Raw genomic sequence first — 15,170 nt, 5'->3', positions numbered from 1 at the left:
TTTAAGGGGACCATGCTCCGAACTTTTTGGTGCACACACTCTCTTTTTGTGAACTCGGGGCTGCGGCGGGAGTGGGCGGGTGTTGGGGTGGGGGGAGGGTGAGTATTGCTTTGATCACAAGCGGTGCCCAAATTTGCCCCGGACATTCCTGATTCAAGTCCTTAATGGGAAAACCATAGAGTCAGCGTAAAAGGAATCCCCAGGTCTATCCAGGAACAAGGAGGGCCTGCTATGCAAACACAGGAATTTGGAATGAGGTAAGTGTGTTGCAAAACTCTCTCACACCTTACGTTTCAACTTGCGCACGTTGTTTTAATCTCTCTGTTATGTAGCTTTGGCTGTCCAAGAACTAACTAAGTAGACCAGGCTTGTCACGAATTCACAGTGAGCCTTTGCCTCCAGAGTGCCGTGATTTAAAGGCATGGGCCACTATGCACTCCCACTCAACAAATACATTTTCTACGAAGAAAACTAAAGAAATAACCAACGAATACAATTACTCAACTACAGACAAATGAAATTACATAGCAGTAATATTCAACATAGAATTCAAGACATGTAAAGAACAACCCTTGAATTCAGACAGAAAAGTTCCTTGGCCCACAAGTGTAAGCAGAATCACAAGCCTCAGGGTCATACTGATACGGTGGTCCTTCCCTAGTGATGAGACAGACGTCTAAGATCTCACCATGCCTTCTTTTGTTTCCTCTGCCAAGAAACCTTTTCAACACCACCTTAGTATTCGCAAGAGGGACAATATTATCTACACGGCATGAAGTTGTTGTTTTAGGTGAGGTGATCTGAGTCTGTAGGGCAGATTTTGCCTCTTTACAGTGACTTGTACAGAGGCAGAGAGGGAGACATGGGGGATCCTGGATGTGTATCATATATGGACTGAGGCCTGGCTTCTAGACGGAAAAGCGGGGTGGTGGAAAGGGGCAGAAGGGAGGGCTTCTTTGGGTCATTAACATACTATGCATCTCTTCCAAGGTCTCATAATGGGGCTTTTCCAAGATGGCTATGTTGGGTGAATGAAGCTCACATGTATTTACAGCTGCCAGACTCTCAGCTACCTTTCATAGATGCATCCCTCAAACCTCCCGTAGTTTCTACATTTTTATGCCTCAACTCCCCTGTGAGTGCTGTGGTCCCCAAAAGCTTTTGGGGCTGCAGAAGGATACTGATCAGTCATGTTGAATAACTATTTCTTTACTGATGACAGACATACATCACTGCCTAAGAGGGTGCCCAAGATTCACTAGGTTATCTGTTTCAAGAGAAGGCTTTGGATTTTCAGTCCTAGCAGTAGGGTTTCAGCTTATTTTCAGTGTCAGCGAGTGGGGAGGGCAGACATTCTCTTGGATCATGAAAAGAAAACAGAAACAGCTGATTATTATATACCAAGAAGGTGGTGAGAAACAAAGGACATTTTGCAGAAAGTATCTGTTGATGGGATAGATGAAAAAGAAATGTCAGGCAGTAACCATTGAGTACTAACAGTGTTAAAGTGAGGAAGAAGACCAGGGCATAAGGATGCAACGACTGATAGATTTTGATAAACTTAACTAAAGGATTTTCTATAGAGCATATCTTTGCATTATACTTGAGGTGGCTGTGATTGTCCTACACAGTATGTTAGTACATCTTATACAGGACCTAATGGGAAGCCCTATATAAGGCTGGGATTACCATTTGTCTTTTTCAAAGTCTAGTTTTGCTTTGTTTTGTCTTATATCAATCATTTCCATCTTTGGTTATACTTTCCTGCTGGGGTATAACACCATTAGGGGTGGCCAAAAGTAACCATCATTGTTATTATTCCACCAATATTGTTAATCATAGCTTGTTATTATAGCTGCTGCTGTTAAGGCCAATTTAGACTCTAATCCACAACATACTGGGTATTTAGTAGGAGTCCCAAGCTTCTTTAGCATTTTAACAGTAGTTTTGCCTGCTGAGATGAGTCAGGGTCCTTGTTGACCCTGTGGCTTCTCTTGGGAACACTGATGGCATCACCTCTCTTTGTCGATGCTCCACTGTTCATAATGCATGCTGCCTAGACCCGACTTCTGATTCTTGTTTTTTTTCTGATTCTCTGATCTAAAGAACAGGAAACTCATCCAAGTTGTAGAAAATTTTGAGGTGTTCTGTACTCCCATGGAAATTAATAGACCTGGGGATAGGGCCTACAGCATTATTCCTCTGGTCCTTGTCCATACTCGTACAGGTTTACAAGTGTGGATATTGAACACACAAAAGGACAGTTGCTCCAGTATTGATGAAGTCCTGCTTGAAAACTGAGCTGTTGGGGCTACAGAAGTGGTGCAGTGGTTAAGAGCACTTATTCTTCTTGCAGAGGACATGGGTCCAATTTCTGGCGATCAGTTGGTGGCTCACAACCATCCATAACTTGAGTTTCAGGGGCTCTAGAACCCTCTTCTGACTTACACAGGAACCAAGCCTTCACATACTGGGCATACATATATTCAGGCAAAGCATCCATACAAAAACATAAACACATCTAAACATTTCAATTAAAATAGTATTTGGCTTTTTTTTTATAACACTTGGCTAAAGTTTGACACTGAAAGATTATAAAATAAATGAGGCCAGGTGGTGGTATACACAGCTTTAATCCCAGCACTTGGAAGGCAGAGGCAGATGGATTTCTGTGAGCTTGAGGTCAGTCTGGTCTACAAAGTGAGTTTCAGGACAGCCAAGGCTACACAGAGAAGTCCTTTCTCAAAAGAGCAAAAACTAAAGGAACAAAAAATAAATAAAAACAAATTTGATTAAATAGAAATTTGACGCCGGGCGGTGGTGGCACACGCCTTTAATCCCAGCACTCGGGAGGCAGAGGCTAGGGGATCTCTGTGAGTTCGAGACCAGCCTGGTCTACAAGAACTAGTTTGAAAAACAAAAACAAAACAAAAAAAAAAAAAAAAAGAAAAGAAAGAAATTTGACATAGTGGACAGCGAACAAATTACTTTGATGAAACATAACATTTGTTTTTAAGCATATTCATTATCTAAGGAACTCTGAAATGGCAGAGCTAAGTTTAATTCTCAGTCTTTACATTTTGGGAATGGCAGAACCTAAAGGACCATTTCTGAGATAAGGGCCTTGTTCATGATAATGAAAGTGTGCACTGCTATAGAATCTATTGTGTTCTGAGAGTAATAAGGGCACTTTAGATTTTATTTTTATAGACTTGGAGTTGAAATGATGATTATCCAAAAGCCATAGTGACTAATGCTTTAACTTATAAAAGAGTGAACTAGCTGGGTGTTGGTGGCACACACCTTTAATCCAAGCACTCGGGAGGCAGAGGCAGGCGGATCTCTGTGAGTTTGAGACCAGCCTGGTCTACAAGAGCTAGTTCCAGGACAGGCTCCAAAACTACAAAGAAAAACCCTGTGGTTTTTTTTAAAGACTTTATTTATTTATTATGTATACAACATTCTGCTTCCATGGATATCTGCACACCAGAAGAGGGCACCAGATCTTATAACGGATGGTTGTGAGCCACCATGTGGTTGCTGGGAATTGAACTCAGGACCCCTGGAAGGACAGTCGGTGCTCTTAACCGCTGAGCCATCTCTCCAGCCCCCAATTTTTTCCTTTTTTATTAATTTATTTTTTACAATCCAATCCCAGTTCCCCCTCCCTTCTCTCCTCCCACTTCCCCCACTCCCGCTGCTTCTCTCCTCCCATCTACTCCACGGAGAGGGTAAGGCCTCTTGTAGGAAGTCTATTCCATAATCTAGTTGGGGCAGAACCAAGCACCTCTCCACCCCCACAACCCTGTGTCTAGGTGGGCTCCACTAAGTCAGTTTGTGCATTAGAGTTAGATCTTGGACCCACTGCCAGTGGCCTCATATATTGTCCCAGTCACACCATTGTCACCTATATTTAGGGAGTCTAGTTCAGTCTTAGGGAAAAGATAATTTTAAATTAAAAGATATTGTATAATTTTTCAATTTTAGGTTAGTTTGTTGATTGTATCATATTTTACTATCATTAGCAATCCTTAATGTAAAGCTTGTCCATTTTTTAAAGATTTATTTATTTATTATGTATACAGTGTTCTGTCTGTCTGTATGCCTGCAGGCCAGAAGAGGGCACCAGATCTCATTACGGATTGTTGTGAGCCACCATGCTGGGAATTGAACTCAGGACCCTTGGAAGAGCAGTCAGTGCTCTTAACCTCCACGCCATCTCTCCAAACCCCATTTGTTTGTTTGTTTGTTTGTTTGTTTTTGGAGACAAGGTTTCTCTGTGGCTTTGGAGGCTGTCCTGGAACTAGCTCTTGTAGACCAGGCTGGTCTCTAACTCACAGAGATCTGCCTGCCTCTGCCTCCCGAGTGCTGGGATTAAAGGCGCACACCACCATCGCCCAACAGCCCCCATTTTTTAAATTTATTTTTTTATTTACATTGGTGTTATACCTGCATGCATGTCTGTGTGAGGGTGTCAGGTCTTGGAGTTACAGACAGTTGTTAACTTCCATGGGGGTGCTGGCAATTGAACCCAGGTCCTCTGGAAGAGCAGTCAGTGCTCTTAACCACTGAGCTGTCTCTTCAGCCCCAAAGCTTGTCCTTTTAAAGATATGATTGTAACCTAAGTAGAAATCCTTGTATGGCAAAGACTTAGAGCCTAACCTAGATATTGGTAAGACTTTAAACATGTGGAACAGACACCACCAGCTTGGTGTTTGAATTACCTTTTTTGTTTATTGGCTTAAATTGGACAGAATCAGAACTTTAAAAAACTTGTCATTGAACCTGTCTACCAGTCTACCAGTCTTAAATTTTATGGTTATAAGTTATAATTTAATCCTAGAAATATGAGACATTATTGTTATTTTAACACTTAATGACATAGCTAATTTTCTTATGTGTTGAATAAGCATACTCAGATTTTGACTGTGACTTCTGGTTGCTATTAAATGTCCTGTCATCCTCACCATGTAAATGAAATTTCACAGAGAAATTGCCAAGCAGGTTTCTATCATTCTATATATATTACAACCTCACTAAAATTTTAACACCTAACATTTGTATATTAGGAATATTTCTGGGGACTGTGAGATGACTCTGGTTAACAAGTCTGCTCTTCCAGGGGACTTGAATTATTCCCAGGACCCACATGGCAGTTCACAACCATTTTCACCTCAAGTTCCAGGTGATCCAATGTCCTCTTCTATCCTCCATGGCGCTAGACCTGCACATAGTATCCAGACATATATCTAGGCAAAATATCTATACAAATGAAAAAATTAAAAATTAAAAAAAAACTTTTGAAAAAGAAATTTATAGCAAATTTTCAAGGACTTACAATATATATTATCCAGAGGCATCCCACATATTATAAATCAAATTAAAAATATTATTTTTGTTATGCATGAGAATCACCACAAATATAATAAAATTAAAAATTTCTAAAAACAAATCATTATTAAAATGTCTGTATCAATGTTAACTGTAATAACAGAATGATAGTTATTTTTATGGTAAAAATGGATATTGTCTTATAGAACTAATTAATATTTTAAGATTTTATTAAACTTTTTGTATGAAATTATCATTTTAATAAATTAATTTTGGTCATATTATTATTATTTAAATTAAAAACAACCTTTTTTTTCCAAGAAATTATTATTTATTAGTCAGATTAGAAACAAGCCTGCCTCACATGTCAATCCATGCTCCCTCTCCCCACCTCCCTCCCCCCAGCTCCCCATCCCATCCCCCTCCTGCTCCCCAAGGAGGGTAAGGCCCTCCATGGGAGACCCCCCAAAGTCTGTCATATCATCCTGGGCAGGGCCTAGACCCTCCCCCATATGTCCAGGCTGAGAGCGCATCCCTCCACGTGGGATGGGCTCCCAAAGTCCTTTCTTACGCCAGGAAGAGGCCCCATAGTGTGCCGAGGCCTCCTCACTAACATCCACCTTCAGTCCCATGCTGGCCTCCCCGGCATCAGTCTGGGGGCCATGTGCTCCCCCTTGTTCAGGTCAGCTGTTTTTGTGGGTTTCACCAGACTGGTTTTGACCTCTTTGCTCATCACTCCTCCCTCTCTGCAACTGGGTTCCAGAGTTCAGTGTTTAGCTGTAGGTGTCTGCCCCTGCTTCCATCAGCCACTGGATGAGGCTTTAGGATGGCATATATGGTAGTCATTAGTCTCATTATAGGGGAAGGGCATTTAGGGTAGCCTCTCCACTATTGCTTAGTTGCCAGTTGGTGTCATCCTTGTAGATCTCTGGAAATCTCCCTAGTGCCAGATCTCTCCTCGAACCTATAATGGCTCCGTCTGTTATGATATCTCTCATCCTGCTCTCCTCTATTCTTTCCCCGACTCAACCTTCCTGCTCCCCCATTTCCTCTTCTCCTCTCCTCTTCTCCCCCTCTCTTTCTCCCAGCTCCCTCTCCCCTACCCCCATGCTCCCAATTAGCTCAGGTGATCCTGTCCCCTTCCCCTTCTTGGGGCGACCATGCATTCTTCTCTTGGGTTCCTCCTTGTTTCCTAGTTCCTTTGGTGATGTGGATTGTAGGCTGGTACTCCTTTGCTCTAAAATTCATATGTGAGTGAGTACATACCATGCTTGTCTTTTTGTGACTGGTTACCTCACTCAGGATGATTTCTTCTAGTTCCATCCATTTGCCTGCAAATTTCAAAATTCCATTACTTCCCCCCCCCCCCCGCTGGGTAGTACTCCATTGTGTAAATGTACCACATTTTCTCTATCTATTCTTCAGTTGAGGGGCATCTAGTTTGCTTCCAGTTTCTGGCTATTACAAACAATGCTGCTATGAACATAGTTGAATATATGCCCTTGTTGTATGAATGTGCATTCTTTGGGTATATGCCCAAGAGAGGAATTGCTGGATCTTGAGGTAGACTGGTTCCCATTTTCCTGAGAAACTGCCATACTGATTTCCAAAGTGGTCGTACAAGTTTACACTCCCACCAGCAATGGAGGAGTGTTCCTTTTTCTCCACATTCTCTCCAGCATAGACTGTCATTGGTATTTTTTGATTTTAGTCTTTCTGGCCAGTGTAAGATGGTGTCTCAGAGTTGTTTTGAGTTGTATTTCCCAGATGGCTAAGGATGTTGAGCAATTTCTTAAGTGTCTTTCAGCCATTTTGGATTTCTCTGTTGAGAATTCTCTATTTAGTCCTGCGTCCCACTTTTTAATTTTATTGTTTGGTGTTTTGGTGGCTAACTTCTTGAGTTCATTGTATATTTTGGTGATCAGCCCTCTGTCAGATGTGACGTTGTTGAATATCTTTTCCCATTCTGTGAGCTGCCGTTTTGTCTTGCTGATGGTGTCCTTTGTCTTACAGAAGCTGCTCAGTTTCAGGAGGTCCCATTTATTAATTGTCAATCTCTGTGCTACTGGTGTTAGTTCAGGAAGTGGTCTCCTGTACCAATTTCTTCAAGGATACCTCCCACTTTGTCTTCTAAGAGGTTCAGTGTGGATGGACTTATGTTGAGGTTTTTGATCCATTTGAACTTAAGTTTTGTGCATGGTGATAGATATGGATCTATCTGCAATCTTCTATATGTCCATATCCAGTTATGCCAGCACCATTTGTTGAAGATGCTTTCTTTTTTCCATTGTATAACTTTAGCTTCTTTGTCAAAAATTAGATGTTCGTAGGTGTGTTCGTAGGGGTGCTTGTACGGTTAATATCAGGGTTTTCAATTCGATTCCATTGGTCTATCTGTCTACTTTTGTGCCAATACCAAGCTGTTTTCAGGACTATGGCTCTATAATAGAAGTCAGGGATGGTGATGCCTCCAGAATTTCCTTTATTGTACGGGTTGAAAAACAACCTTCTTTTACATACCGGTCCCAGTTACCTTTCCCTACCATCCTCCCATTCCCCCCACCATCTCCCCATCCCACCCCACTTCCACTCCTCAGAGAGGGTGAGGCCTCCCATGGGGAATCATTCTGTTACAATATTTGGGGCAGGACTGTGGTCCTCTTCCCTGTATCTAGGCTGAGCAAGGTATCCCTCCATGGGGAATGGGCTCCAAAAAGCCAGTTCATGCACTAAGGATAGATACTTGTTTCACTACCAGTGGCCTCATAAACTGTCCAAGCCCCCCACTGATACCCACATTCAGTGTGCCTGGTTCAGTCTTATGCAGATTCCCCAGCTGTCAGTCTGGAGTCGATGAACTCCCACTTGCTCAGGTCAGCTGTTTCTGTGGGTTTCCCCAGCATGGTCTTGACCCCTTTGCCCACCACTCCTCTCTCTCTACAACTGGATTCCAGGAGTTTGGCTCAGTGCTTACCTGGGAATCTCTGCTTCTGCTTCCATCAGCTACTGGATGAAGGCTCTGTGATGATATTTAACATTTGATAGAGCTTAAAATATCATATTAAAGGTTTTTTAAGCTCCCCCCACTCCTCTAAGCCACCAAATTACATGGAGGTAGATGCTCAGGTGTGTTCAAGATTCAGCCTCAGCTGTATTCCATAGCCATGGGCTAGGAAGACATTGCTACTGAAGGGGTAATGGATGTCAGTACTGCTCTACAAGAGTTGCTGAAAGCAGCCCTCATCCATGCTGGCCTAGCAAATGGCATGTGTGAAGCTGCCAAAGCCTTAGACAAAAGACAAGCCCATCCTGTGTGCGTACATCCAACTGTCCTGGGCCTATGTAATATGTCAAGCTGGTGGAGATGCTTTGTGCTCAGCACCAAATTACCTAAGTAAGTTTGATGACAGGAAACTATGGGAATGGGTAGGCCTTTGTAAAACTGACTGAGAGGGGAAGACACGGAAAGTGGTTGCTTGCAGTTGTGTTGTGGTTAAGGACTATGGCAAAGATTCTCAAGCCAAGGATGTCACTAAAGAGTACTTTAAATGCAAAAAGTGAATAAATAAAATTTTTGGCTCATTTAAAAAAATAGAGATTTAGCCTGGCAGTTTTTTTGGTACAAAAAAAACCATGGAAGGTTATAGATGAATACTGATATATTTATGTGTCATGTTGACAAACCAGTTTTGCTGGTTAGTTTTCATTAACCTGACGCAAGCTAAGACACACATCTGAGAAGGAACTTAAATGGCTAAAATGGCTCTATTAGATTAAGGTGTAGGCAAGTCTGTGGGGGACATTTTCTCAATTAATGATTGATGTGGAATGGCCCAGCCTATTTTGGGTGGTTTGCCCCTAGAGTGTTGTGCCTACATTGTATAAGTAAGGTAGCTGAGTAAGAGACAAGGTGCACACAACAGCATTTATCCCATCATGTCTGCTTCATTTCCTACCTACAGGTTTGATTTCATGCCCTGGCTCCATTTATTATTTTTTAAAATTATTTATTTATTATGTACACAGTATTCTGCTTACATGTATGTCTGCATGCACCAGATCTCACTATAGATGGTTGTGAGTCACCATGTGGTTGCTGGGAATTGAACTTGGGACCTTTGGAAGAGCAAGCGGTGCTTTTAACCATCTCTCCAGCCCCCCCGGCTCCATTTATGATTGGACTGTGACATGGAAGTGTAAGACAAAATAAGACCACCCAAGTTTTTTCTTTTGTCATGGTATTTATATGGGAAATTGAAAGCAAACAAAAACATAGCCCTTACATGTAAGCCTCAAAAGAAAGGATCAAAGGTGATGGTGCACTTGGGAGGCAGAGGCAGGTGGGTCTTTGTGAGTCCGAGCCCAGCCTGGTCTACAGAGGGAGTTCCAGGACAGTCAGGGCTACACATAGAGAAACCCTGTCTTGACAAAACAAACAAACAAACAGACAGACAAACAAACAAACAAAAAAGCAAAGAAAGAAAAAAGAAAAGAAGGAAAGAAGGAAGGAAAAAAGGAAGAAAAGAACATCATTTCAAAAGTCTTCAAGTGTTTTGGGGTATGAAGGTAAATTTCTGTGTAATGAGCCAGTAGAAAATTTCAGAATTTAATGTTATATCACATGTTGGTGATATTCATAGATTACAGTGATGAGTTACTCAAATTCTGCATGATACAGTTCAATGCTCTGTTACAGTAACTTAGTTAGAATCAATTTGCACTTAGGTATATTTGGATTATTTGCTAAGTTCTCAGTGGTCCTATACTCCCAAATGTGAGATTTAAATTTCTTTCTATTGAATATAGATTAACCCAGATATCTCCTGTAATATCTGTAGTTTCCTTCATTTTTTACTGTTTTATCTAGATGTAAACCTAAAGAATTTATTATGATATGTTCAACATCAAAATTTTTATTACAATTATGGCCAGCCGCACTCAATTCACCACACATTCCCTTCAACAGTTCAAATCACACCACTACAAACACTTGAAGGAAACAGTTGTTCTCTTACTGAATAAGCATGGAGTGCTTTTTACCTATGGAGATCAGGTTCATAAAGGTTTCCTTCATCACATACCTGTAGAGATCAGGTTCATAAAGGTTTCCTTCATCACATACCTGTAGAGCTGCTTTTTATTAGAATCCACCAAAGCCCAGTCTCTTAGGCTAAAGTCCACAGCCACATCCTTAAGGTCACTGGCTCTTAAAACAATGTACATATCAGGTGGCTAGTTCTAACTGACAGGCTGACAACACAGAAAATCATCGTTGACAGAAACTTCTGAAGACACTTCTAAGTGATTATGTAGATAAAGGTTAACTCAAGAATATCTGGGAGATGCTGCATTGCTTATTTCATGAATGTGACTGCAACTCCACCCGAGTCCTCTGTAAAAATGCTAAATAATCCTATTGAGTCAACATCACAACCTATTTTTAAAAAGTCTAGTTAAATAATGACCACAATTCCCCTTCACTTTTCTGCCTCCAACCCTTTCCATAGTCCCACAAAACCTTCTGGCATTGATGGCATGTTTGTCTTTATTATTGTTGCATATATATTTATAACTTCATAAATATAGGATTACAACCCCCTGATACTGTTCTTGTTTGGGTGTGTATGGTTTTAAGTTTGGCCATTCTGTATTGGATAAGTTTGGCCATTCTGTATTGGATAGATAATTGGAGGGCTCAGACCTGGGAGATACTACATCTCTTTCTCATTAGTTGTCTATAGTTCCTTTCTTAGGGGTGGAACTCTATGAGATCTCTTACTTTCCTGTCTGTTGGTATTGCCATTGTTCTTGTTGGGCAGCCATATTGTTGAGGTATTATAGGTGTAACATTTCTGTCATCTCTTTTTTTTTTCTTTTTTTAAATTTTTTTTTATTAGTTCAAGTTAGGGAACAAGCTTGTTTCACATGTAAGTCCCTTCTCCCTCTCCCTCCTCACCCCCATCCCTCACCCCCAACCTATCCCCCACCCCATCCACCCACCACTCCCCAGGCAGGGTAGGGCCCTCAACGGGGCCTCTGCAAAGTCCACCAAATCTTCCTGTGCTGGGCCTGGCCCTTCCCCATGTGTCCAGGGCCAGAGTGTAACCCTTCACGTGGGATGGGCTCTCAAAGTCCCTTCTTACACCAGGGAAACATTTCTGTCATTTCTAAGAGACAACCTCACTCAAGAAATCATTGTGATCTGGTTCTTAAAATCTGGTTCTGTTTTGAATCTTTGAAGTTCTTCTTTAGGTATAAATATTATCTAAGATTTATAAGATTAATAATATATATTTTAAATTTTTGTCATGATATTAATGGTCATATATAGTATTAATTTTAGAAAAATGGCTTTATCTAGCTTCCTGTACATGATTTTGGGTTTGAGTCTCTATTAGGCACCTAGGATGTAAGATTTTGTACTCTGGGTGTACGTAACAAATATTGACCCTTTAAACTCTTTGTGATATGCTGCATATGACATTTAAAATGCTTAAGTTTTCTGCAGTGAACCATGACCATGTCTAACAGCAACCTTTCAAGTCTCCAAAAGGACGATGGGGCCCCCAACCATGATTCTGTCAGGACTATGTTAATACCAGTAAGTTGCAAAATACCACCTAAAGATCAGCTTTGGACTACTAATTGATCAGAACTATTTCAAGGTAGCTAGCTGAGATGATCCAACCTCAGAGTCTAGGCAGGACTTGAGACAAGCCCTGCACTTTCCCATTACTCAGAGACTGTACAATAAATGATACAGCTACCTCTTCCTGGACTTCACAATTAACAAAAATTATTCTTTTCAGGATCCCCTAAGGATGCCATCAACCCCAGACAGCAGGAAGTAAATTTAAGAATATGATACACACATTCCCAATAGGTGGGCTGGGTGATTTTGGTCGTTCTATGAGTTATGGATATTTGTCTTTGTTTAGGGTGGTTGGCTACAAGTTGTCATTGATAATGGTCAGGAAGAAAAAGTTGAATAAAGGAGATTAGATTCAGAGTTCTTTTGAATAAAGAAGGGGATATGAGGGTAGATTATAAAATATACACTAAAAAGAAAACAGGAGTATATACAAATACAAGAAAAAGATAGATTATTGAATCATCTTTTAAACTAAAATAGCAACTTCTAACTTTAAGTACTTTACATTTACTTGGATTTTTTGTATATTGATACAAAATTTCAATTATTTTTGTTAGAACATCCTATACCTGTGTTTCTAACATTATTCAATGTATTGTACCTATGCATCTCCTTTTACAATGTAATGCAAATTTTAGCCCTTGAAAGTTACTATTCTCAACTATTTAGGATAATAAGCAAATGCATATCACCAATTACTCACCTATTACATTCAAACTACTAGTCATATTACTATGTTATCAAGTTCAAACAGATATATTTTATATAGAAAGGTCATCTTTAAACACTTCAAAGATCTACAGAATTTGGCATTTAAGATGTTTCAATAGCATAGGTTCTTTTCTTTTTTTTATGACAGCGAGACATCTCTGCTCCTGGCAGCACCAATCTACTTCAAAGAAGATGATGGGCATCAAAGAAACTCCACATGGAGTTTACTTTCTTTGTGGCAAAGGTTAGCCACTGGGCAAGAAAATGTGCTTGCTCAGCTGCTGATAGTTTGCTGTGCAAATTATACAAGCAGGACACAAAAGGAAGGACTGCCAGATTTTGCCAAGACAGATAGGACAGCCCTTAAGAATATTCTGCTTCACAGAAAAGTCTGTCAGATATGCTAGGCCTTTAGGCTGAAGATGGATGCCCCACCATTGCAGATGATCCTTGGATGACTGTCCAGGCAGCCAGCTGTTTCTGTCATTTCTCACATTTTTTGCAAGTAGCTTGTCTGCACTTCTGGCTTATTCAAGTAATATTATTTCCTTCTTGGGTCTCTGATGGACTTGAAGTCTTTATAGTTATATGTTCCTTGTTACCAGACTCAAAACAAAAATTAACAAAAGAAAGGAAAACTGTATACATTTGAGAGACATAAAAAGTTAGTCTTGCCAGGCGTTGGTGGCACACGCCTTTAATCCCAGCACTGGGGAGGCAGAGGCAGAGTATCTCTGTGAGTTTGAGACCAGCCTGGTCTACAAGAGCTAGTTCCAGGACAGCCTCCAAAGCCACAGAGAAACCCTGTCTTGAAAAACCAAAAAAAAAGTTAGTCTTGGTAATGCAAGCAAGAATAGGTAGTCAATTAGGTACAAATATTTGGACTCACCAAGATAGGAGAGATCAGGAGTATTTTCTCTGTATTTTTCAGTTGTTAAAAGACGAGACATTGTTGATGCATCCATTGCTTGTATATATTGTTTATAATTATTGTGCTTATTATATATAATTTTTCTTATATTAGTTATAAACATTTTTATTTTTAGACAAGAAAGGGAAAATGTGGTGATACCTTGTTTATACTATGAGAAATAAAGTCTGCCTGAAGATCAGAGGGTGGAGCTAGCCATTAGTTAAACGTGGTAGTCTAGAGGTCTTTACAGAGAGACAGGAAGTGATATGGCTAGGTAGAGAGAGGAATGTAAGGCAGGAGAATACAGGAGCTCGCTCTCTTTTCAGTCTGAGGATTTGGTAGAGGTAAGAGGTCTACTGACTTACTGCTTCTCTGATCTTTCAGCTCTCACCCCCTAATATCTGACTTTGGACTTTTATTATTGGCACCCATTGGAACTAGTGTTACAAGGCTTTATACAGAAAAATAAATACATCTTTTAAAAAATATATGCATTTAAAAATTTGTGACAAAGTTGTATGTAAACTCAAGTAGGTTCTTCGTAAGCATTGCTAACAGATTTTGGAATGAATATGCAGGAATAACAAAAAAGCCTTTTAAACAAGAAAAACAAGGGGCTGGAGAGATGGCTCAGAGGTTAAGAGCACTGACTGCTCTTCCAGAGGTCCAGATCTCATAGTGGATGGTGGCTCAGAACCATCCGTTATGAGATCTGGTTCCCTCTTCTGGTGTGCAGATAAATATGGAAGCAGAATGTTGTATACATAATAAATAAATAAATAAATAAATCTTTTTTTAAAAAAAAGAAGAAAAACAGTCGAACACACTGAACACAAAAGCTGAACATGTCATTCTAGTAGATGCTTCAAAGACAAAAATCCTGAAAGAAATGTCTAGACGGGAGACTGTCAGAAACTAGGCCATTTCTGTGCTATTATACTCAAGAACATAACTTCATTCTGCCCTACATCAGAGAACTTGAAATGAACTTAAATGTAAAGGTTTTGAAGTCTTGTAGTAGAGGAAATGAATGTGAGCAAGCTGATGTTTTAAACAAAGGAGCAGGTGGAATCGATAGGAAGCTTAGTACATGCACTGTGGCAGTGGTGAGGCAAACAACATGGGGAAACTGAGCAACCAGGACACTACTTGATGTGGGCTCTGCACACGGTCCTCTCTGCGCTGAACCTAGCAACGTGTGGGTATCACTCTTGGAATAATTTTACTGGGCTGTTTCTATATGTGCTTTAAAAATAACAAGTTAGTTCTTTTAGTAACTCTTCACTATGTTCATAACCTTTTGGAAAACATGCATAAAATAAACTCTAAAATTCCCAAAACACTTTAGATCATGTCAGTCAAAAGTCTGGGCAGAATGGGATTGGTCCTTAAGAAGGCCACCCCTAGTTTTTTTGTTTGTTTGTTTTAACATTTATTTATTATGTATACAGTGTTCTGCCTGCTTGTTTTAACATTTATTTATTATGTATACAGTGTTCTGCCTGCTTAGATGCCGCAGGCCAGAAGAGGGCACCAGATCTCATTATAGATGGTTGTGAGCCA

The 15,170-nt window shown here is 40.3% G+C and overlaps 1 protein-coding gene and 1 pseudogene across 1 annotated transcript in view; both read left to right on the top strand.

The window, feature by feature from the left end:
• Positions 1-76: 76 nt before the first annotated feature.
• The window catches only part of LOC100774062 (zinc finger protein 664-like), a 53,563-nt gene continuing 38,469 nt past the window's right edge, over positions 77-15,170 (top strand). Inside the window, exon 1 of the mRNA XM_027419543.2 lies at positions 77-257. The gene's annotated coding sequence lies outside the window, so the exon portion shown is untranslated. The remainder of the gene's footprint in view (positions 258-15,170) is intronic.
• Positions 8,496-9,123, top strand: LOC100773195 (annotated as a pseudogene).

The sequence above is a fragment of the Cricetulus griseus genome, chromosome 5, assembly GCF_003668045.3.
Source record: "Cricetulus griseus strain 17A/GY chromosome 5, alternate assembly CriGri-PICRH-1.0, whole genome shotgun sequence".
Classification (NCBI taxonomy): domain Eukaryota; kingdom Metazoa; phylum Chordata; class Mammalia; order Rodentia; family Cricetidae; genus Cricetulus; species Cricetulus griseus.
Note: the sequence above shows the minus strand (reverse complement) of the source record. Positions and strands in the feature narration are given on the sequence as shown.